Source organism: Dasypus novemcinctus, chromosome 5, assembly GCF_030445035.2.
Source record: "Dasypus novemcinctus isolate mDasNov1 chromosome 5, mDasNov1.1.hap2, whole genome shotgun sequence".
NCBI classification, from domain to species: Eukaryota; Metazoa; Chordata; class Mammalia; order Cingulata; family Dasypodidae; genus Dasypus; species Dasypus novemcinctus.
In genome coordinates this window covers 139,164,291-139,189,600 of record NC_080677.1, presented here as the reverse complement: position 1 = coordinate 139,189,600, position 25,310 = coordinate 139,164,291, and the positions used below count along the sequence as shown (strand labels likewise).

Genomic DNA, 25,310 nt, shown 5'->3' with positions numbered 1-25,310 from the left:
ATATGCTTATCATTTATGTATGTTCATGTGTGAATGATAAACTTCAATAAAACTTAAAAAAATAAAATATATAATCATCCATGCAAAAAATAATGTGGAAATGAATTAATGTGCAATAGAGATTAAATTTTAAAATTTTCAAATGACAGTTTAACTATATACTGGAATCTGGGTTTTACAGTCACTTCTCACAGCCCCCCCCCCCAAAAACAGAGTTTAATAATAAACTGAATGCAGAACCATAAATGAACATTCAATTGTCAAATATCACACTAGAAAACAAGCCTCTTTAATCCATCTAGGGCTCGTCTTTCAAATTAAATTTGTTAAGTGTGTTCATGATTATATTTTTCCTGAGAAAATGTCATTAGTTTAAAATATTTTATGTATTTTTGAGATGCAAAGATTGACATACAGATATTAAATAGATCAATATGAAGTAGAACAAAGATTGATAGCCATGGATCTTGTCCAACCCCCTCATTTTACAGATTAGAAAACTTAAGTGTAGAGAAGCAAGGAAAATGACCCAACTAGATGCAATTTCCAACTCTCATTCTTTACTAACATTAATACCATGATGCCTTGTTTATTACCCTACAATCAAATCAAATCTGTTTTGAAATGAGCCTTTTCCCCTTGCATTTCAGGACTGGGAAAACATTTAGCAAAGCACAATCACTGTTAGGCCCAACAGGTAGCCTTTTTCTTTGCTCCCTTGTCCCTTTCTGCATCATCTCCTGCTGTTGCTGGGCCCTTAGTCTGCCCTGCCCTGGCCACCAATGGTCTGCTGCTTTTCAGGTAATGCTAGCTAAGTCCTTCTCCATCAAAGACCACCTGTACTGTGTTCCATTTCCCTATAGCCCTTGTCTTAGGAGCCCATACAGAAATGAGTGGCAATGAGCTACTGCTTGGTTCTGCCCAGGTCACATCAGCAAAGTTTTAAAAACCTCTTATTCAAGAAAATTTTAAACACATAAAAAAGTAAGGAGAGTATAATAAACACCCATATACCAATTACTAAGCTTTAATCACTACCAACTCATAGCCAATATTGTTTCATCTATATCTCCACCCATTTTCTCTCTATTCCCACACTACCCCTTTTCCCAGCCCCAGATTATTTTGAAGCAAATCCCAAACACTGTGTCATTTCATCCATAAATATTTCAGGATGTATAGCTAAAAGATAAGGATGGTTTTTTAAAAAATCATAGTCATAATATCACTATCACATCCAAAAAGGTTTAAAATAATTAATTAATCTAATACCCAGTTAGTCTTTAAATGCCCCAATTGTCTAATAATCATTTACTTTGTTTAAGTCAGGATTCATATAATGTCCATGTATTGCAATTTATCGACATGTCTCTCAAATTTATTTTAATCTACAGGTCCCCTCCATTTCTGTCTTTTTCAAAAAACTTATTATTTGAGAAACTAGATCCTTTGTCTAGAGAACATATCATAGTATGCATCTGTCTAGCTCTAATTAATGTGGGCCTCTGTAAATTGAAGTCAGCTCTAGATGCTTGGTTAGGTAGGTTCAGGTTCAGGGTTTTTTTACAATTTATTTATGTCCATTCCCTGTGCATTCTTCTGTGTCTGCTTGTCCTCTCTTTAAGTGGCACTGGGAAGTGATCTTGGGACCTTCCAGAGTGGGAGAGAGGTGCTCAATCCCTTGTGCCACCTCATTTCCCCGGTCTGCTGTGTCTCTTATTGTCTCTCCTCTGTGTCTCTTTTTGTTGCATCATCTTTCTGTGCCAGTTCTCCACTCAGGCCAGCTTGCCGCGCAGGCCAGCTTGCCTTGATCAGGAGGCCCTGGGACTCAAACCCTGGACCTCCCATATGGCAGGCAGGACCCCAGTCATTTAAGCCACATCCACTTCCCTCAGGCTCAATTTTTAGCAATACTACTTTGTAAGCAATATTATCCATCAAGTCTGATTTTACTGTGATGTTAGCAGTCACTGATTATCACTGCCTGAATCCATGATTCCATTAGGGTTTGTCAAGTGGAGAAATTCTCATTCATATATTCTAAGCCATTCCTTCTTCATTTGTTAGCTGGAATAGTTTTATAAAGAAAAATTTCCCCTCATCAATTATTTGGTAACTTGAGATATAATTTGTCAAGGAAAGATAAGATAAATGCTCTATTTGTTCTTTACCTTATTTACCAGCTTTGCAAATAATAACTTGGTTCCTGAGCTCCTTCAATCATCACCAGGGAAGTTTAAAACAAACAACAACCAGTAAAATCATATTGATATGTTTCAACCCATTGCAATTACTATTCTCATGAATGCTCAACTTGCCCCATCTGTGACTAATGGGAGCCTATTAGACTTGACTCCTGAGTCTATCTGACATGACTCTTGTAATCTTTGATAGCTTCCTTGATTTCTGGAATGACAATACATTCCAGGCTCAATTTATCCAATTCCTGCCACAGATGAGAATTCAGCCATTTTTTGATAGAGACCATATTAATGTATTTTGACAGAAATGCACTAGAGAAAACAAATACTATATGCCAAAGGAGTGATTTTAATGGAGGATGTTTCTTTCTCTTTTAATTTCCTTATGAAGTATTTTAAACATAAGTGCAGAATATATGGCAAATACTCAGGTATCTGCTACCTAAATTTAAGAAGCATTTTTTCCGCTTTTGCTTCATATCCATTTTTTTTAAGGAAATAAAAGTGTTAGATATTGTTGAAGCACATTTTGCCTCCCCGGATCCCAATCCTTTCCCTCTCACCTCAGCGGTAACTATTCTAAGTGCTAGCATGTATCCTTCCATTCCATGTTGTTCTATCTTTACTACCTATACATATGTCCATAAATAATAAATTAAACAATATAGGATGACTTGGAATGACTGTTATTTTTTTTTAGATTATTTTCTATTTTTATGAAAATAATATGTAAACCTGGTTTTCAAAGTCAAATAGTGCCTAAATGCTTTAACAAAACTTCATCTCTACCACCCTACACCCAATCCCCAGGGGCAACCTATTTAAATGCTTCTAATAGTTTCTTCTGGCTATATCCTTCCTTGTTTCTATATATATGTATATGCAACCAGATCTTGTTTCATCAATCTTAAACATTTTCGATTATGATTATGCTATGATAGTTGAGGATTTCAGCTCTTCAGCACCCTTTCTCCACCTCCTTCATCTTCCCAATGTAGATATATCACAAGTTTATATTTAGTTCATACTTAGTGCTTTCATCATAGTAACTACTTAAATATTTTTTGCTGCTAAAACAAGTCCTATGCCAATGTGCCTCAACAGAAATGTCTGCAATGATGGAAATGTTCTAATATATTATATCTGAACTATCTAATATAGTAGCCACTGAACATATGTGGTTATGAGCACTTGAAATTTGGCTAATGCCACCCAGAAACTGAATTTTTAAATTTTATTTTATTTTAATTAAATTTAAATAGCGAGAGGAGGGGCAAGATGGTGGCAGAGTAAGTTGCTCCATGAATCGGCTTGAACTATGGTGCAGTAAGCATATGGTGCAGAGCTACCTAAATCACCTATTTGGGGTACAGGAGACCAGAAGAGTGTCTTGAAACATCCTTGGAATAACAGAAGGAGGAGACTGCCCATTTCGCGTTGAAAATTCATGAATAGAGAACTCTATGTCAGGGCTTGTGCCCAACCCCACTGGCAGAGCAAGAAGTCTTGGAAGCTATTCCCTGGCTGGATTAGGAAACTCCATTTCCCCAAAATGGGGTAGGGACAGACGGTTGGGCATTGACTTTAGCTATTGATTAGTAAATTCAGCTGGCTAAAGTCCAATCCTAAAAATAGCAAAAGTTTGAACTTGTTCAAGTCAGAAAGAGGCTGGTAGTTGCCATTTTAACTCTGTCCCCAGCATGAGGGGAAGCGGAGCTGACTAAAAATGACAGTAGAGACCAGCTTCTTTCCACCCACATCAGCTTGCTGAGCAAGTCTAGGTGCCAGCCCCACCTCTGGCAAGGAGGAAGCTGGAGGGACCTGTACCAGCCTCTCCAGGCAACTGTAGGTGCTTTTGGCCTACACAGACTAGATTGCTGGGCACCTATATGGCTACATCATTGCCCCCATTAGGAAAGGAGTAGGGGCAGTGTTTTCTCAGCCTCTCCAGACAATAGTGAGCACTTTCAGCCTACGTGGACTAGATTGTTGGACACCTATGGCTCTATGCCTGGCCCTGATAAGACAGGAGGGGGCAGCATTTCCTCAGCCTCTCCTGGCAACTGCAGCTGCTTTTGGAATGTACAGACTAGATTGTTAGGCACACTTGAGGCTCTATCCCCACCCCTGAAAGAGCATGGGGAATAGTGCTCCCCCAGATTCTCTGGGCAACTGCCGTAGCTTTAGTCCACATGAACAAGACTGTTGTGCACACCTGTGGCTTCATCGCTTCCCCCATCAGGAAAAGAGGGGGGCCAGTGTTTCGTCAGTCTATCTGGGCAACTGTGGTCAGTTTTGACCCACTTGGCTTAGTATGCTGCCCACACTGGCAGCTCCATCCCCACCTCAGGCAGGGAAGAAAGGGGAAAGAAGCTTCATCAGTCTCTCTGGGCAACTGCAGATGGTCTGGACCTGTACAGCTTGAACTACTGCACATGGCTGTGGCTCTGCCCTTACCCCTGGCAGGGGAGAAAGGTGGGAGAAACCTCATAGGTTCCTAGAACAACACAGGTAGCTTCAGGGTCCACAGCTAATGGTACCAATTGCATCCTAGGCTCCCACTCCAAAGCAAGAAAAAAATGAAAAAGAGCTGAAAAAATTCAGATTGGCTAAACACGAGCCACTATAAAGTTCCAAATTAAATTGAAACAGGTATCAAAGAGAGGCTGTAGCACAAAGCCAAACAAATAGAAAGACCTAGACTAAAGAGAGAAACTATACCCAGAATAAATACATTTAATAAATCAGATGCCAAAATACCAACAAAATATTACAGTCCACACCAATAAACAAGAAGATAAGGCCCAGTCAAAGGAACAAATTAAGCTTCCAAATGACATAAAGGAGTCGAGACAACTAATCATAGATATTCAAACAAATCTCCTTAATAAATACAATAAGATGGCTAAGGAGATTAAGAATATTAAGAAGGTGTACACAAAGAAGACCTTGAAAGCATTCATAGAAAAATAGCAAATCTTATGGGAATATAAGGCACAATAAATGAAATTAAAAATACACTGGAGGCAATAACAGCAGATTTGAAGAGGCAGATGAAAGGATCAGTGAACTTGAAGACAGGGCTCCCTAAAACGAACATACAGAAGAACAGATAAAGAAAAGAATGGGGAAAAATGAATAGGGTCTCAGGAGATGAAATGATGACAAGAGAGTTGCAAACATGTGTCATAGGCATCCCAGAAAGGGGAGAGAAGGGAAAAGGGATAGAAGGAATATTTGAGAAATAATGGTAGAAAATTTCCCAACCTTATTGAAAGACATAGATATCCATATCCAAGAAGCACAACATATTCCCATCTGAATAAATTCGAATAGATGTACTCAGAGTCACATACTAATCAGAATGTCAAATGCCAAAGAAAAAGAGAATACTGAGAGCAGCAAAAGAAAAGCAATTCATCACATACAAGGGATACTCAAAGAGATCAAGTGCTAATTTCTCATCAGAAACCTCAGAGGCAAGAAGGCAGTGGTATGGTATATTTAAGATACTGAAAGAGAAAAACTGCCAGTTAGAATCTTATATCTGGCAAGATTGTCTTTCAAAAAATGAGGGTGAGTTTAGGATATTCACAGATAATCAGAAACTGAGAGAGTTTGTAACCTTGAAACCAGCTTTTCAGTAAATACTAAAGGGAATGCTATAATCTGAAAAGAAAACACAGAAGAGAGATGCTTGGAAGAGAGTCTAGAAATGAAGGCTATATCAACAAAAGTAAATGAAAGTATAAAAAGTGTTGAAAAAATTTTAATTGAAAAAAAAGAGTGGTGAAATTAAGATATGACTTGGGAGCAGATGTGGCTTAAGCAGTTGGGTGCCCAATTCCCACATGGGAGGTCTCAGGTTCAGTTCCTGGTGCCTCCTAAAGAAAGATGAGCAGAGAAGAAGTGGACACAATGAGCAGACACAAAAAGCAGACATAGTGAGCGACAATAAGCAGACAGATGAGGGAGCCATCATGGGGGTGGGGGGGGAGGGGAAATATGACAGATAAAATCCAAAGGTCAAAATAGGTGAAGAACTGCCTTTACTGTAATAACCTTGAATGTTAATGGGTTAAATTCCCCAATCAAAAGACACTGACTGGCAGAATGGATAAGAAAATAAGAGCCATCTATATGCTGTCTACAAAACACTCACCTTAGACCCAAGGATACAAACAGATAGAAAATAAGAGGCAGGAAAAAGATATTCCACACATGCAGAAACCAAAAAAAAAAAAAAAAAGAAAGAAAGAAAAGAAGAAAGAGCTGGAGTAGCTATACTTGTATCAGATGAAATAGATTTTATAAGGAAAAATGAACATTCTTCTTGAGTGCACAGGGATCATTCTCCAGGCTAGATCATATGTTGGGTCACAAAACATGTCTCAATAAATTAAAAAATTTTGATCATATAATATAATTCTCTGACCACAATAGAAAGAAACTAGAAATCAATAACAGAGGGAGAAAGGGAAAATTCACAAATGTGTGGAAATTAAGCCACATACTCTTAAAAAACCAATTGGTTAAAGAGGAAATCAGAAGCAAAATTAGGAAATATCCTGAGGTGAGTGAAAATGAAAATGCTACATACCAAAACTTACGGGATGCAGCAGTGGCAGTGCTGAGAAGGAAATTTAAAACTCTAAATTATTATACTCAAAAAGAAAAAAGACTTCAAATCAGAGACTTAACCTAAAAAACTAGAAGACTTTGAAAGAGGAGCAAAGTAAACCTAAAACAAGGAGAAGGAAGGAAATAACAAAGATTAGACCACAGATAAATGACAGAAAAAAAAAAATAGGAAAGCAGATTTGGCTCAATGGATAGAGCATCCGCCTACCACATGGGTGGTCCAGGGTTCAAACCCAGGGCCTCCTGGCCCATGTGGTGAATTGGCCCACACACAATGCTGATGCATGCAAGGAGTGCCCTTCCACGCAGGGGTGTCCCCCTGTAGGGGAGCTCCACATGCACAGAGTGTGCCCCATAAGGAGAGCCGCCCAGCACGAAAAAAGTGCAGCCTGCCCAGGAGTGACGCCGCACACATGGAGAGCTGACGCAGCGAGATGACACAACAAAAAGAGGCACAGATTCCCAGTGCCACTGACAGGAGTCCAAGTGGACACAGAAGAAAACACAGCAAATGGACACAGAAAGCAGACAACTGGGGAGTGGGGGGAAGGGGAGAGAAATAAAATATTTTTAAAAATAATAATTAAAAAAAATAGAATCAATAAAACCAAGAGCTGATTGTTTGAAAAGATCAACAAAGTTTTAACTAGACTGACAAAGAAAGAAAGAGAGAGGCTACAAATAACAAAAATCAGAAATGAAAAGGGGATGTTACTACCAACCTCACTGAAAATAAAAGGACTATGCTATGAACAACTTCATGCCAATAAATTAGATAAACTAGATGAAATGGACAAATTCTTACAAACACACAAACTACCTACATTGACTCAACAAGAAATAGAAAATCTCAACAAACCTTACTTGTTAAGAGGTTGAATCAGTCATCCAAAACCTCCCAAGAATGAAAACTCCAGGAATGAAGACTTCACAAGGAATTTCCACCAAACATTCCAAGAAGTCTTAATTCCAATTCTGCTCAAACTCTTCCAAAAAATTGAAGAGGAGGGAACACTCCCTAATTCATTCCACAAGGCCATCTTCACCCTCATACCAAAGTCAGATAAACATACCACAAGAAAAGAAAACTACACACCAATATCTCTTAGGAATATAGATGCAAAAATCTTCAATAAAATATGTTGAATCCATCAACATCTTTAAAAAAAATATGCTCTGTGGTCAAGTGCAATTTATCCCTGTAATGCAAAGTTGGTTCAACATAAGAAAATCAAAAAATGTAAGACACAACAGTAAAAGAATGAGGGGGGAAAAATCACCATCTCAACTGATGCAGAAAAGGCATCTGCAAATAGGGAAAGTGTAACTTTATCTGCAGATGATACAATTCTATATACAGAAAATCCTGAAAAATTCACAACAAAGCTCCTAGAACTAATAAATGAATTTTAAAAAGTGGCAGGCTAGAAATTCAACACTCAGAAATCAGTACTTATTTTAAGGTACAGGGATTGAACCCAGGCCCTCATACGTGAGAAGCAGGCACTCAACCACTGAGATACCTCTGCTTCCTAATGAAAGTTGGTTTTCTCATTTGTTTTTTTGTTTTGTTTTTAGGAGGTCCTGCGGTTCAGACCCAGGACCTCAAACATGGAAAGCAGGTGCTCAATCACTTGGGCTACAACCACTCCCCAGTAGTGTTTCTATACACAAGTAATGAACAATTGCAACAAGAAATCAAGAAAAAAATTCCATTCTCAATAGCAGCTAAAAACAGTCAAATATCTAGGAATAAATATAACCAAGGATGTAAAGGGCTTGCACACAGAAAACTACAGAGCACTGCTAAAAGGAATTAAAGAAGAGCTAAATAAATGGGAGGATATTCTGTGTTTACGCATTGGAAGACTATCATTAAGATGTCAATGCTACACAAAGCAATTTAAAGATTCAATACAATCTCAATCAAAATTCCAACAACATTCTTTGCATAAATGGAAAAGCCAATCATCAAATTTATATGTAAGGGTGTTAAGAGATGGGCCAGGTGGGGCCAGACCTCTAAGGCTGTAGTTAAGATTTTGAATGTTATTCTATTTCCAAAAGGAAATGATTGGAAGACTTTAAGCAGAGTGTTGGCCAAGATTTGATTTACAATTTATGGAAGATCCTTGACTTTTTTCTCGCAGTTAAGAGCAAGTTTTCTAATTATGGGTTGAAAAAGTCAAGGACTTCTAAGTGAGTTTTGAGAGTAATCATAGGACTCTGTAGAAAAGAGATGTTGGCTACCCTGCCTCCCTCTTCTATAACATCACCACGTTTCGTAATCTCAGGGTCACACCCTCCCTTACCTGGTAGCAAAAATGCCCATTCCTCATGCCTTCCTTCCTAGCCCCAAATTCAGAACCATCTCTCAGGATCATGGAGTGGCAAACTGCCATATTCTGGCAACCCATTATCTCCTAGAGCAATTACCTCAGGAGTTTCTGGAATTTTTTCCCTGGTCCTTTCCTCCTTTTTTTATTTCCTTACTGTCTGTCTCTCCACCCCTTCAAGGCTTGAGTCTGCCAATGGCACCTGGTTGATGGCACTCTTGAATTAAAGAGGTTATTTTGATCTTTAATCTTTTTTGACTACTGCGAGGAAGGAAAAGATCATTTCAAAGGATGTGTAACAAAGTGAAACCATGACTTAACTACTTTTATTAAGAGACATTCAGAAATCAACATTTCTGAGTGTGAGATGAAGGGTCCAAGGGCTGGCCAGCAAGTGCCTCATAAAAGACAGTGAGGCCTCTCTGTTCTGGAACAAGATCCAGCCTCTTATTTACCAGGGCTGGGGATTGAACCTGGGACCTCCTATGTGTGAAGCTGGTGCTCAACCACCAAGCCACATTGCCTCCCCGATCCAGCCTCTTTGACCTGGTAAAATACTTGTAGACTAACTGAAATTCAGTCAACAAATATCTATTAAGAGCCTACTACAGATAAGGCACTAAGATCAATGCTAGGGGATGAGGGTATCAAATACAAAATATACAAAGAGATACATATTTTCCATCTCTAAGATTTTCAAAAGAGATTGTGAAAGAATAAATGAACTTTGAAAAAAGAGGAAAACTTGTAAAAGTCTGTGGTTGGCAAGGCCTGAGTCCTACTGAGCTACATGATAATGTCACTGACCCTAAAAAGAAATTCATTTTCAGAAATTATTTTTAAAAGCCATGAGCTTTTCCAGGAGTCTCAAAGCATAAATCATGCCTTTCACAAAGACCCATAAAATATACTCGTCCTGTAAGATGAAATGAAATCAAGACAAATCTAATCTTTATAGTTTCTAGCACCATTCACTGGCCTAGATATAAGGCCTCTATCAGAATTCTCTGCTTCTAGACAAGCAATTTATAAACCAAAATAACAACTTTGTGAAGTTTTTGGATCTAGAAATTGCCATTCCTAACACATTTCCACATATCCCTGTGCTCTAGTATGTTTCTTCTTCCTGCATGGGTGATGTGCAGTGGTGCTAAAGCAAGTTTCACCTTATCTCTTATTTACATGTTGTCAGGAGTTTGTTCAGACCTACCTTTTTTACAACTTGGACAGTATTTATCACAGAGACAGCCTGTATTTAAGATTTTTCCTTATTCTGTAGATAGGAAGCAGCTAGGCTAAGTGTGGTATTTTTCCATACTGAATGAGCTCCACGTTGCAACCAATAAATCAAGCACACAGAGACAATCGCCCCACTTACAATAGCAGTACATCTATGCACCTGACAGGGCTCTAAGCCTGATTTTGTGAAACCCTAGAATACTCACAGGGAATTCAGTCTTTGGGGTCCAAAAAAAAAAAATACAACTAAAAAAATTCTCCAGCTTTCGCATCTTCCTTGCTTCTTGCCAATTTTCAAAACATTGGCATGTTTTGAAAATGGAAGAAATCAAGAACTTTCACACAACTAGGTGAGAGAATATCAAGGAACAAGAGAAATAAGGATAATGTGAAGTTTTAAGTTTGATGCAGCAGATACCTTTATACCTTGGCCATCACAAAAGAAAGTAGAGAAGCTGAAGCAGTCCCTGCTGCCAGGTTTGGCAGTGAAGGAGCGGAAATGAACCAGACATGCTGATTTGAAGTGTATTTAAAAAATTTTAAATTCAGAATTGAACAAATACATCAATAACAGATTTTAACTCTTTTTGACTTGAAGATATCAATATCAGTCTATCTGGTTGACTGAGTATATTGTATGAATATATTGAAATGAAAGTAAAAAGTATAGAATGTCAAAATCACAAAGCAGAGAATGGAAAATTAGGACTTAAACAGATATTTGTACACCAAAGTTCATAGTAGCATTCTTCACAATTGCCAAAATGTGGAAACAACCCAAGTATCCACCAGCAAATGAATGAATAGACAAAATGTGGTAATAGCCATACAATGAAACCTTTGGCTGTAAAGAAGAACAAAGTATTGATACATGCTACAACATAAATGAATCTTGAAAACATTCTAAGTGTCCAAAATGGTTCAATTATTTTTTGGGATTGGTTATTAACCTATGAGATAATCTCAGATTCACAAATAACCTGTTTATTGCTTTGGCCAGTGTATTAGTCAGCCAAAGGGGTGCTGAAGCAAAATACCAGAAATTGGTTGTTTTGGTTTTTTTTTAAAGATTGTTTTAAAAATTTATTTCTCTCCCCTTCCCACCTCCCCCCCCCCCCCCCCCCGGTTGTCTGCTCTCTGGGTCTATTCACTGTGTGTTCTTCCATGTCCACTTCCATTGTTGTATTGTTGTCAGTGGCACCAGGAATCTGTGTCTATTCTTGTTGCATCATCTTGCTGTGTCAGTTCTCCATGTGTGCAGCCACCACTCCTGGGCAGGCTAAACTTTCTTTCCCACTGAGCGGCTCTCTTTATGGGGCGCACTCCTTGTGTATGGGGCTCCCCTACGCGGGGGACACCCCTGCGTGGCACGGCACTCCTTGCACAACATCAGCTCTGCGCATGGGCCAGCTCCACACGGGTCAAGGAGGCCCTGGGTTTGAACCTTGGACCTCCCATGTAGTAGAAAGATGCCCTATCCATTGGGCCAAGTCCGCTTCCCTGGTTGGTTTTTATAAAGGGTATTTATTTGGAGTAGGAGCTTACAGATACCAGGCCATAAAGCATAAGTTACTTCCCTCACCAAACTCTATTTTCATGTGTTGGAGTAAGATGGCTGCTGATGGCTGCAAGGGTTCAGGCTTCCTGGGTTCCTCTCTTCCACGGTCTTGCTTTTGTTTCCTCTGTAAGCTTACTTCCTGGGACTCAAGCTTAAGGCTTCAGCATCAAACTTCAACATTGAAACTCCAACATCAAAACCCCTCAACTCTGTCCTTTGCCATGCTTTTTATCTGCAGGTCCATACCCACCAACGAGCAGGTACTTATTGCCCTACTAACACAAGAGGTTTACTGAATCCAATATAATCTAATATACCCAGAGGAAAAGATCAGTTTACAAACATAGTCCAATATTTCTTTTTGGAATTCATCAATAATATCAAACTGCTACAGCCAGTCTTAGGATAATAATTTAATATACAACAGAAGCAACTAGGTGATTCCACAGAATGAGCTCTACACCAGATTGCTGTGATTTTGTGAATAAAATAATATTTCTTGAAGTGACTCTGTTGCAGAAAGGAATTTCTTCCTCCTCAAAGAGGTGTTTCAAGATGGCCATTTGTATCTGAAGTCTTTTAAGGGGTCTTGTTCTTCTAGAAAGTGATTTCAAATTACAACCCTCATGGCAAACTGAAAGATGCTGTAGCAGTTTGATATGGTTATGAATTCCAAAAATAGATATTGGATTATTTTTTTTATGTGATCTGTACCTGGGCATGATTGAGTTATGATTGGGCCGTTGATCACAGATAAAAGGCATGGCAAAGAACAAAGTTGAGGGTTTCTGATGTTGGAGTTTTGATGTTCGAGTTTGAATGCTGAAGACTTAAGCTGAAGACCAGGAAGTAAGCTCACAGAGGAAAGAGACGCCAGCCCCAGGAAGAAAGGAACTTTGGACCCAGAGGAAAGCAAGCCCCAGGAATATAGGAACCCAGGAAGCCTGAACCCTCACAGACAGCCATCTTGCTCCAAATAGACTTCAGTGAGGGAAGTAATTTATGCTTTATGGCCTGGTATCTGTAAGCTCCTACCCCAAATAAATACTCTTTATAAAAACCAACCATTTTCTGGTATTTTGCATCAGCACCCCTTTGGCTGAATAATAAAGAAGTTCTGTCTTTGACAGAAGAATAGAAAGATTTTGGACTGAGTTTGAATCTCCTGGAACACAAGAATCAATTTGACCAGTTTTATTTAGCACTATTGGGTGCTGAATTTTATACCATTGCAGTTTAGAGTAAGTAAGAAATTTGCCCAAAGTGACAGTACAGTAAGTAAAATCCAGATCTACCTACTCCGAAACCCATGCTCACTTGCCTGTTTCCACTCCATAATGCTGCCCTTCTAAAGGACTGGTAGACTGCAAGAGTAGATCTTCATGGAAGAATGAGCCAATAGCAAGGCCTGAATGAAATTCTGAGGGGACCTTCACACTCTTTTTTAAAAATAGAATATACACTTGCGGGAAACGGACTTTGGCCCAGTGGTTAGGGCGTCCGTCTACCATATGGGAGGTCCCCGGTTCATACCCCGGGCCTCCTTGACCCGTGTGGAGCTGGCCATGCGCAGTGCTGATGCGCGCAAGGAGTGCCCTGCCACGCAAGGGCGTCCCCCGCGTGGGGGAGCCCCACGCGCAAGGAGTGCGCCCGTGAGGAAAGCCGCCCAGCGTGAAAAGAAAGAGCAGCCTGCCCAGGAATGGCGCCGCCCACACTTCCCGTGCCGCTGACGACAACAGAAGCGGACAAAGAAACAAAAGCAGACAGACAAGACGCAACAAATAGACACCAAGAACAGACAACCAGGGGAGGGGGGGAAATTAAATAAATAAATAAATCTTAAAAAAAAAAAAAAAAAAAAAGAATATACACTTGCTTTTTTAACTCAGTATTTCTTGGAGATGATTACATATTTGTACTCACAGAACTGGTTCATCATTTTTAAAGACAGCAGTATTCCATTGAATGATTTTACCATAATTTATTGTCAGTTTCCCACTGATGGTCGTTTAAGTGGTTTCCAACCTTCTACTTTTATGAGCAATGCTGCAATAAATATCTTTGTTTACATATTGTTTTGAAATTGTGTGTGTATATCTGGAGGCTTAATTCTTAAACAAGGAATTGCTGTTTCAAAGTATATTGCACTTAAAGTGTTTCTTAATATTGCCAAACACCCTTTCAGAAAGATTGTATTAGGCTGGTGCAAAAATAATTGCAGTTTTGCATTGTTGAAATTTGCTGTTTGATATTGGAATATGTTCTTAAATAAATGCAGTTATGTTATAAATCATTTTAATATGCATTTCTTGCTTTATGTTCTTTGCTAATGACTTACTGCTGTCTATTTTATATTTATTTTAGACTATGGAAATGATGATAGACAAAAAGCAAATTTAAGTTACTTTCTTATTTGAGTTCAAAATGGTTCGTAAAGCAGTAGAGACAACTGGCAACATCAACAACTCATTTGGTCCAGAACTACTAATGAATGTACAGTGCAGTGGTGGTTCAAGAAGTTTTGCAGGGAAACGGACTTGGCCCAGTGGTTAGGGCGTCTGTCTACCACATGGGAGGTCTGCAGTTCAAACCCTGGGCCTCCTTGACCCGTGTGGAGCTGGCCCATGCGCAGTGCTGATGCGCGCAAGGAGTGCCCTGCCACGCAGGGGTGTCCCCCGCGTAGGGGAGCCCCACACGCAAGGAGTGCGCCCCGTAAGGAGAGCCGCCCAGCGCAAAAGAAAGTGCAGCCTGCCCAGGAATGGCGCCACCCACACTCCCCGCCGCTAACGACAACAGAAGCGGACAAAGAAACAAGAAGCAGCAAATAGACACAAAGAACAGACAATCGGGGGAGGTGGGGGGAATTAAATAAATAAATAAATCTTTTAAAAAAAAAGAAGGACTTTAAAAAAAAAAAAAAGTTTTGCAAAGGAGATGAGAGCCTTGAAGATGAGGAGGTTAGTGACCAGCCATTGGAATTTGACAATGACCAACTGAAAGCAATCATTGAAGCTGATTCTCCTACAAATCCACAAGAAGTTGGCGAAGAGCTCAACATTGACCATTCTACAGTCGTTTGGCATTTGAAGCAAATTAGAAAGGCGAAAAAGCTCAATAATAAGTGGGTGCCTCATGAGCTGACCAAAAATTTAAAGAATCATCATTTTGAAGTGTCATCTTCTCTTATTCTACGCAATAACAAACCATTTCTCAATCGGATTGTGACGTGCAATGAAAAGTAGATTTTATATGACAACCAGCCATAACCAGTTCAGTGATTGGACTGTGAAGAAACTCCAAAGCACTTCCCAAAGCCAAACTGCACCCAAAAAAGGCCATGATCACTGTTTGGTGGTGTGCAGTCCGCTCTAACCCACTACAGCTTTCTGAATCCTGGTAAAACCATAACATCTGAGAAGTATGCTCAGCAAATCGATGAGATGCACCAAAAACTGCAATGCTTGCAGTGGGCATTGGTCAACAGAAAGGGCCCAATTCTTCTCCATGACAACACCCGACCGCATGTAGCACAACTAATGCTTCAAAAGTTGAGCAAATTGGGCCACAAAGTTTTGCCTCATCCACCACATTCAACCGACCTCTCACCAACCAGCTACTACTACTTCAAGCATCTTGACAACTTTTTTGCAGGGAAAATGCTTCCACAACCAGCAGGATGCAGAAAATGCTTTCCAAGAGTTTGTTGAATCCTGAAGCACAGATTTTTACGCTACAGGGATAAACAAACTTATTTCTCATTGGCAAAAATGTGTTGATTGTAATGGTTCCTATTTTGATTAATAAAGATGTGTTTGATAATGATTTAATGATTTAAAATTCATGGTCCAGAGCCACAATTCCTTTTGCACCAACATTCCCACCTGCAAAGTATGAGAGTCCTCACTTCCGTGATATACTTTATGCTCTATTTCTTTTAACAGTTATCTATTGTATAATAATAAAACTAGCATATCTCCACCTTTTCCTCTCTTCCCAAACCCACCTGATTCATGATTACAAAATTGTTATAAAAGTGGACAGCCATTTCTATTCCTACTGGCAAAGCTGTTGGAGTTCCCTGGAGCAAGAAACACTACGTTGTAGAAGGAAATTTGGAATGGTGCCCTTGAGTTCTGAAGAAAAAGAGAAAGTCTTCCCCTCCTCTTACTCCTTGGAAGGCAGAAGATGTTGGGCATGGAGGGGGTGGGATCCAGTAAAAATCTGCATAGGAACTAAGGAACAACTGGTGAGACCTTCTAAAGAAAACTTCCTTAGGGGGCCTAGAACCTTAGACCAGAGAAAATAATTCAAATTTCTTTGTGGGAAGTTTCATAGAAATGTCTTGCCAATAAAATTGGAAAAGTTTTTTTTTTTTAAACCTGAATTTTTTATTTTATTTTATTTTTTTATTTTATTTCTCTCCTCTTCCCCCTCCCCCCAGTTGCTGTATGTTCTTCTTTGTCCACTGCTGTTGTTGTCAGCGGTGTGGGAATCTGTGTTTCTTTTTGTTGCGTCATCTTGTTGATGGGGCAGGCTGTACTTTCTTTCGCGCTGGGCGACTCTCTTTACAGGGCGCACTCCTTGTGCGTGGGGCTCCCCTATGTGGCACGGCACTCCTTGCGTGCATCAGCACTGCTGCATGGGCCAGCTGCACATGGGTCAAGGAGGCTCAGGATTTGAACCGCGGACCTCCCATGTGGTAGACAGACGCCCTACCCACTGGGCCAAGTCCGCTTCCCTGGAAAGGTTCTTGAGAGCAGGAACAATGCCATTCAGTTCAAGTCGATGCACAAAACATTTCTGAGCACCTACTGTGTGCTCTGACTGAGGACTACCCTGGCTTACAAAAGCTTACTGTCTAGTGCAATGAAACACAATGTATTGAGAACTACAAACTAAGGAGTACCTATCCCAGCTGAAGGTATCACATCAGAAAGTACTGGTTGGGGATATAGGGATAGCCAAGAAGGGATAGCATGAGTAAAGACAAAGGGGCGAAATGGTCTGGGATGTATGAAGAATGAAAGTAGATGTTATATTCCAAATACATTGCTCAAAGTATATGTACAAGGTTATTCACTGTAGCACTATTTGACAGTCCAAAATTGGGAACAAACTATCCTCACTAGAGTACTGGTTTAAAACTAATGGTAATACATCCAGTCATAGATTGTTGAAGTCCTAACTCCCATATTATGAGTGGGAATTAATTTGTAAATGGGACCTTCAAATCCTATTAATATAAGGCCGGACTGAAGCAGGGTGGGCCTTAAAGAAATACGACTGGAGTCCTTACAAGCAAAGGAAATTTGGACATGGAAGTCAGTAGAAGCACAGGAGGGGACTGAAAGAGATCGCCATGTGACAGAGGCAGAGGTTGCCAGAAAGCCACTACTAGAACACTAGGAGTTCAGAGAGGGCATGGCCTGCTGGTATCTTGATTTTGGATTTCTAACCTACAAACTGTGAACCAATAAATTCCTGTTGTTCAAGACAACAAGTTTATGATATTTTGTCACAGCAGCCCTGGAAAATTAAGACATATACATACTATGGAATACTGTATGGGAATTAAAAGAATGACACGGATCAATATGTACTGATATAAAAGAATTTCTAAGACATTATTTTGTAATAAAAAGGAACTTGCTGAACAATATACACAGTAAGAACCATTAATGTTTAAAACATTCTGGGAAAGAGGACATGGCTCAACTGATAGAGCATCCACCTACCATATGGGAGGTTCAGGGTTCAAACCCAGGGCCTCCTGGCCTGTGTGGTGAACTGGCCCACACACAGCGCTGCCCTGCGCAAGGAGTGCCGTGCCACGCAGGGGTGTCCCCCATGTAGGGGAGTCCCTCACGCAAGGAAAGCGCTCCACATTGAGCCGCCCCATGTGAGAAAAGCGCAGCCTGCCCAGGAGTGACACCACACACATGGAGAGCTGACCCAGCGAGATGATGCAACCAAAAAGACACAGGTTCCCGGTGCTGCCGAGAATACAAGTGGACTCAGAAGAACACACAGCAAGTGGACACAGAGAGCAGACAATGGGGTGGGGCGTGGGGAGAAATTGTTTTAAAAATCTTTAAAAAAAAATTCTAATAATACCCATATAGATGGGTAAATGCATAGAAAAAGGTTCAGAAATAGACATAGCAAATTTTCACTGATACTTCTGGGAAAGGTAGATAAACAGAAAATTTATTCTTTTCCTTTATATAATATGTTTCTATGCTTATGTGCACATATTCTTTTTTTTTTTTCATTAAGATTGGGTAAAAAGGGAATGCCCAGCACTCTACTCTGTACTCTGAGAAATGGTTAGCTCTTATTTTTTACTGAGTTCTTCTCTTTTATGAAACATTTGTTGAGCACCTGTGGTGGTTTGGCGCTATGTACCCCAGTAAAACATATTCCTACACTCAGTCCATTCCTATGGGTGTGAGCCCATTGTCAGGAACTTTTGATGAGGTTACTCCAGTTAAGGTATGATGCAGCGCAATCAGGATGGGTTTTAACCATGTTCTTGGGGTCCTTTTTAAGCAGTATTAAATTCAGAGAGATAGAGAGAAAGCCACAGAAAGTAAGAAACTGAAAGTCAGCGGAACCTGCAAGAGAAGGGAGGGGCCAGGAGAGGCTGCCAGGCACATTACCATGTGACAGAAGAGCCAAGGGCCAAGGATCACCAATAAGCAGCCCCAGAATGCCAGAATACCTTCATGTGGATTTCTCTTAGCCTCAAAACCATGAGCAATCAATTCCTGTGGTTTAAGCCAACCCATTGCATGGTATTTGCTTTAGCAATGGGGAAACTAAAACAGCACCTATTAGATGCAAGCAACTGCTGGGCATAGAAGGACAACAAGCTCTAGAATGCTTGCCCTCCATGAGCTTATGGTCTAGTCTTGGCCTCCTTTCACTCTGGTCAGCCCTTGTTTTTGACACCCTCTCCTACCTCAGATTCATGTAACCACACACTCCATTTCATGAAGTCTTAGTTTCTGTTTCTTTTCCTTTTCTTTGCGCTTCTCTCTCTGGGGCCTCAGTGTCCCCTCATGGACCCACTAAGCTTTTTGTGCTTTGGGTTCTCTCTGGAGAATGTTATCTGTTCATATGGCTTCACCTTTACCATCTATTGATTAGGTAGACCCCATATATTGCTCCAACTCAGACTTCTCTTTTGAGCTCCATACTCAGCAGTCCACCTGCCTCCAGATGTCCCACAGGCACATCTCAAATTCAACACATCCAAACCAAACTTAATTCTTGGCCCCTGACAACTTTGACCCTCTTCCTAGATTCTCCTATCAGTCATGACACCATCATCACAGCATCTGAGCCGGGAACATGGGCACTGCCCTACACTTTTATTTGCCTCTTCTTCTCCTGTGCCTCGACCTGCAACCTCCAGCCACCCAGGCCTATCAATGGTGCCTCCCACTTGTCTCCTCACCTTCCATCACTGCCCTAGTTCAGTCCTGCTTCCTCTCTTAGATGCTGCTCTTGTCATTCCAGTTTTGACCCCCCAAATCATCATTTTTTTCCAAAATGTAGATCTGACAGATTATTCCTCTACTTACAATACTTTATTTTTTATTTTTTTTTTTTTTTAAAGATTTATTTATTTATTTAATTTCCCCTCTCCCCTGGTTGTCTGTTCTTGGTGTCTATTTGCTGCGTCTTGTTTCTTTGTCCGCTTCTGCTGTCGTCAGCGGCACTGGAAGTGTGGGCGGCGCCATTCCTGGGCAGGCTGCTCTTTCTTTTCACGCTGGGCGGCTCTCCTCACGGGCGCACTCCTTGCGCGTGGGGCTCCCCCACGCGGGGGACACCCTTGCGTGGCACGGCACTCCTTGCGCGCATCAGCACTGCGCATGGCCAGCTCCACACGGGTCAAGGAGGACCGGGGTTTGAACCGCGGACCTCCCATATGGTAGACGGACGCCCTAACCACTGGGCCAAAGTCCGTTTCCCTACTTACAATACTTTATTAGCATTTCACTGTTCTCAGAATTAAGTCCAAAGCCCTTGGGTGCCTGCCTGCCCCTCAATCCTCATCACCTATCCTGGGATAGGTGCCGCTTCATTTCTAGTTCTCAAGGAAGGGCAGCACAGGAATAAGCAAAGGCAGCAGGGAGGGCTTGTTCATCATGTAATCCAGCCCACTCCCTCCCACATTTTCCCAGTGAGCTCCTAGCATGGCATACAAGATCCAATAATCAAGGGGTGATGGCTAAAATCTAGTCACTTCAAGACTGTGTCCACCAAGAGAGGGCGCCCTTTTCTAATTTGCCCAAAATGCCCTACTACAGACTAGCAGCAGCCCTTCTTGTGTGTATTGTTTAAATCCCAGTCTTTCTTATCCAGACAGACCCATGCTGGCTGGTTGGAAGCCAATTCTTTTCATCCCTCCCACTAGACTCCCCTGTGCCAATGTCAAACCTGATGAATCAAAATGGCTGCCACCTGGAATAGTCAGAAAAAATGCCAAGTGCCATTAAAAAACTTTTATTTTAAAATAAATTTTCACAGCACAGGCAAGAAGAAGCCATGCCTCTTTCCTTGTCGACTTCCAGATGGCTGGGCGCTGTTGCACTCCCACGCTGCCTTTAAACGCTTCGTGCCTCTTTCTCCAATCAATTTTGGTCCAGATTCTTAGAGACATATTTCATTATCAGTTTCTAAACTGTCTTGAACAAAATGATCTAATGACCCTTTATCAGTCTGATTTTGGGCACACTTGTACAGCCTTCCACACATAACGTAAATCAAGATCCTTAATTAACAAAGGCTAGCATGATTGCCAAAGCAATGAATTAGTTTGTGCACTACCTGCGGGATCACAAAAGTACAGTAGTTACAATTAATGGATTTAATTTTAAATGTAAGGGCCTCTGTATCACGGTGCTAAAGAAGTCCATTTTGGCATTCTTATTACTCTTTAATTATAATTGATGTACCTGGGAAAGATGTCAGCAGTGTCCATTTTCACACAGGTGTTAGACTTCCCTTAACAGTTCCCCATTCTTGCTAGCAATAGTCAATAATAGGCAACATGGTTTTGATGAAATCCAAATTTATTAGGGTTATTAAAAGTCATTAATTATTTGGCACCATTTAGATTTCATTTGCCTCATCCTTAATGAAAATTGACAGCTTTATATTTTTAAATGTGAAAAACGGAATTTATTTTTAAATACTTCCTGTCTTATTCGGATGGCCACGGGATCCCCTATCTTTCTCTCATTCTTGTCCCTGACCTTTGTTCCCCTCCTCCCTCTCACTCCCCTGAAAATTGATTGGTAGCTCTGTAGCTCTTTCCCTTTCAAACAAATGTGTAATTTGTCTCCCCCCTGTGCTCCTTTTCACAGGTCCCTGTGGAAACTCCCCTACCAAATCCAAGTACAATGGTTTCATGTCCAGAAGTGGGCTTGATGGGGTGAAATCAATGACCCAGCTGGGGAAGAGGCAGCGGGGAGAATGAAAGCCCGCTACCCTCTGAAAAGAAACATTGCCTTTCAATCTCACATTTCCCCCTCCTGCCTCCGGTAATGGATCTGGGGTGTTAAGCAGCTCCGTGGTCGTCAGTGGAAAAAAATGAAGCCTTCTGTGGGGTCACTTCTACACATTCGAGGCCAGGCAGGCCATCTGTCCTCCGCTCTCAGGGGTGAGTTTGGCAAATGAGGGTGTAAATATTGTCATTGGTGCCCTGATTGCAAGAGCCTGTCACTCTGATACATGTGCTTTAGGCTGGGAAACCTCCTTTTCCCGGGGTCGAGGTTACAAGCTGTGGCTCTATGAGGCTATCTCCTATTTTTACTCCCAAACCAGAAAGGATCCTAGGGTGGTAGAATATGAAACAAACTCTGGTCATTTCCCAGGGAGGATGTGGGGTGGGCTGCAGGCAAACGCTGACTTTCACAAGCTAAGTGGGTGTCCCAATTAGTCATTCGAGCTAATTCCCGCACATAAATAAGTCCGTAATTCAAAGAAAAATGGCTGCTCCCTTGGCACTTTTTATGTTTTGTTTTGGGAAGAGGACGTGTAATTAAAGATGTCAAACACAAAGAGGATGTTATTCAAGCCCTGGGCATTTTCTATTATAATTAGGATTTGGTTTGGGGTGGATGAGGGAGCTGAGTAAGTAAAATTTAAATCTTGGCAAAGTCTCATAAATATTCATTGTTCTTACTCTGGAAACTGTGAAGTTATCAATTTAGTCAAACAATTTATTGGTATTATGTCCATGTAATGTCAAAAGATTACTTTCAAAGAAAACAAATCTTCCCTCTGATGGTTTTTGTTGAGAAAATGGAAGTAAAGAATTAAAGTAAGTATTATTAGGAAGGTGTAACAGTAAACACTAGAACCAAGGAAAGAGAATTGGGATCTGAATCCTCATGGCGAATGGACTCATGGGCTGAGTCCAGTGTCCTACAGGACCAAAGTTTCTTTCTCTATGCCTTCTATTCTCTCCATTCTTATCAACACAAATCTGCAACATCTGTGATTCCCTTGATTAGAGGGACATAGCTTTGAATTCAGGTAGTAAGTAGTCTTTCCAAGTGTCTAGTTAAAACACAAAATGCATTAAGAATAGAGTTATGTACAGCAAATGAATACAGAGAGCAGACAACGGGGGAGATGGGGAGAGAAATAAATAAAATAAATCTTAAGAAAAAAAAAAAGAATAGGGTGATGTGGTTACCTATTACACCAGGATTTCTTAGCGTCAACACTATTGACATTTTGGGCCGGATAATTCTTTGTGTGGGAGCTATCCTGTACATTGTAGACTGTTTAGCAGCAACTTTGGCCTTTGCTCACTAGATACCAATGGCATATACACATACACCAAGTTGTGACAAGCAAATGTCTCCTGGGTGGCAAAATCACCCAGGCTGAGAACCACCGCACTAGACCAAATTCAGGAATGTATACATTTGCTAACTAGGAAAAGGGAAGTAGGACAGAGGCATTGCGATGGGATAGCGAGGGCAGGTAATATGAAATGGAGGGCAATGCTTCCGAGGTGCATATGATGAAACATCCAAGAAAAGATTCCTTCATGTTGGGTGCAGCCTGAGGACACGAGGCACCCAGAGTGGGGTCATTCTTTCTACAGGTGTTATTAAACATGGGGATTAGGAAACCCAGTGGAGTCAGGTCCTGGGGAAACAAAGATCAGCAAGAAATACCTCCGAGACCGCCAGAAAGTCAGTCTAATGGGAAAGACACAGGCAGACACTAGCCCTCTGTGGTGAGGAAAGTGCTGGTGGAAGAGGATACTGAGTGTCACTTTCTGGGCTGGAGGGCAGGTTCTGCTCATTAAAAGCCGGCTGGCCTCTTCTTTCCTCTCACGCTTCACAGACACAAAGTTGACTCTCTTTTTCACCAAATGTATATTTTTTTCTATACCTCTGTGGGTTTCCTTCCATGACTTAAAAATACATTTGTGTTTTTCAATCCTGAAGTGTGAATTCTGCTTTCAGTAAGGATGGCTAAATATAAATAAAAATTGTTTCTGCATTTTCTTTGTAAATTAAGATGAAAAGCCACCCCAAACAACCCCCCTCCCCCCCCCCCCCCAAAAAAAAAGAGAAAGGGTTATCAGCCAATATGTCCGTGTTCACTCTGAGAATTCTGAAGTAATTGCATATAGGGTGGTAACTGCCCCTGGAAAATAACTGCTTTCTCTATGCTCACTAAGGCAACTGGGTTGCTGGTTTTCTCTTCTAATCTTTTGGTCCAGTAAAGGAAGTAAACTGCCAGATTTTCTTGCTAGGCTTTCTCCTAACTGGTTTTGATTTTAAGATCTGACATCGGTACTGCCAGTGTGATGGATGCGTGTTTCTTGGTGCTTTTAACTTTTGCTCTTGTCGATTAATTCAATGGATGCTTGTAGGTCTGTAAATTTGGTAGGGGACATCTATTACCTTCATCTTAGAGTTGAGGGAGGCATTTATCTGATTTTCCCAAAGCCACTGAGGCCCTTGGCAAAGCAAGGAGTAGAACCCATGTCTCCTGCTTCCCACCCAGGGCTTTTTTCTCCCAGTAAGCTGATTCTTAATGCTAAGAAACCATAATGTGCCCTCTCTTCCCTTTATATGGTTTGAAGTTGGGAATAAACAACAGTAATTCCCCACTGTCTAAGTTTCCCAGGCTACTGTGACGGATACCATATGATGGATTGGCTTAAACGACAAGCAATTATTAGCTCACAGTTTAGGAAGCCTAGAAGTCTGAAAACAAAATGTTGCTAGACCATGCTTTCTCCCAGGGTAGATAGCCTTCTCGTGGTGGCTTGCTGCCATCCTTGGGGTTCCACGGATTGCGTCTCTGCCTCCAGTCACAGGGTGGTCTCTTTCTCCTTGTGACTCCTCTTCCAGTTTCTGCCAACTTCCTGCTTCTTGGTTTCTCTCCCTGTGGCTTCCTCTGACTTCTGGCTTCAGAATTCTTCCTTTTATAAAGGCTTCCAGTCATATGGATTACAACGCCCCCTGATTCAGTTGGGCCGTATCTTAGCTAATAATAACGTCTTCAAAAGGTTTTCTTTCCTTTTTTGGGGGTGGGGGGAGGGGGGTTTCAGGGGCAGGGGGATTAAATGCAGGACTTTCTGTGTGGGAGACCAGCACTCAACCACTGAGCCACATCGGCTTCCCTGAGTTGGTTTTTTTGTTTGTTTGCTTCTTGTTTGTTTTTCGGAGGCTCCAGGAGTCAAATCAGGACCTCCCAGGTGGGAAGCAAGTGCTCAACTGCTTGAGCCACATCCACTCAGAGGTTTTTTACAAATAAATTCACACCCACAGGAAAGTGGATTAGGATTAAGAACATGTTTCCCATTGGAGTATCTTCAACCTACTGCATCCAATAAATGCCCCTCCTAGTAAGACTCACAAAAAGCAGTCATCAACATCATGCCAACTAGCCAAACGAGGAGCTGAAATAGAACTGGCCCCCAAAGCAAAGAAACAAGAACCTGATCATGATAATTTCCTCAGACCATCAATGCTCCTTATTCTAAGCATCCTGATTTTACTTTAGTAAAACAGGCTGGCCAGTCAGTCGTGTCCTTATCTCAAATACCTTCCCTGAGCAAATCCTGGTGCTTATTGTTATATTGCTAGGTATTCTCCTATTAAACTGAAATACAATGTTCATTAATACCTTAGGAAAGGTATATTCAACATCCTATAGCAAGTTGAAGAAGAGTTCCTAAGTAATAACAGGAAAAAATAAGGATATTCCTTTTTTTTCTATGTTTAAGCAGAGTAATGGTGAGAAGCTTCCCAGGCACTAATGGAAGAATCAAATAGAAAATGTATATGCTTC

General features: G+C 40.9%; 1 pseudogene; it reads left to right on the top strand.

The window, feature by feature from the left end:
- Positions 1-15,776, top strand: part of LOC139439072 (histone-lysine N-methyltransferase SETMAR-like) — a 42,974-nt pseudogene extending 27,198 nt beyond the window's left edge.
- Positions 15,777-25,310: the final 9,534 nt, after the last annotated feature.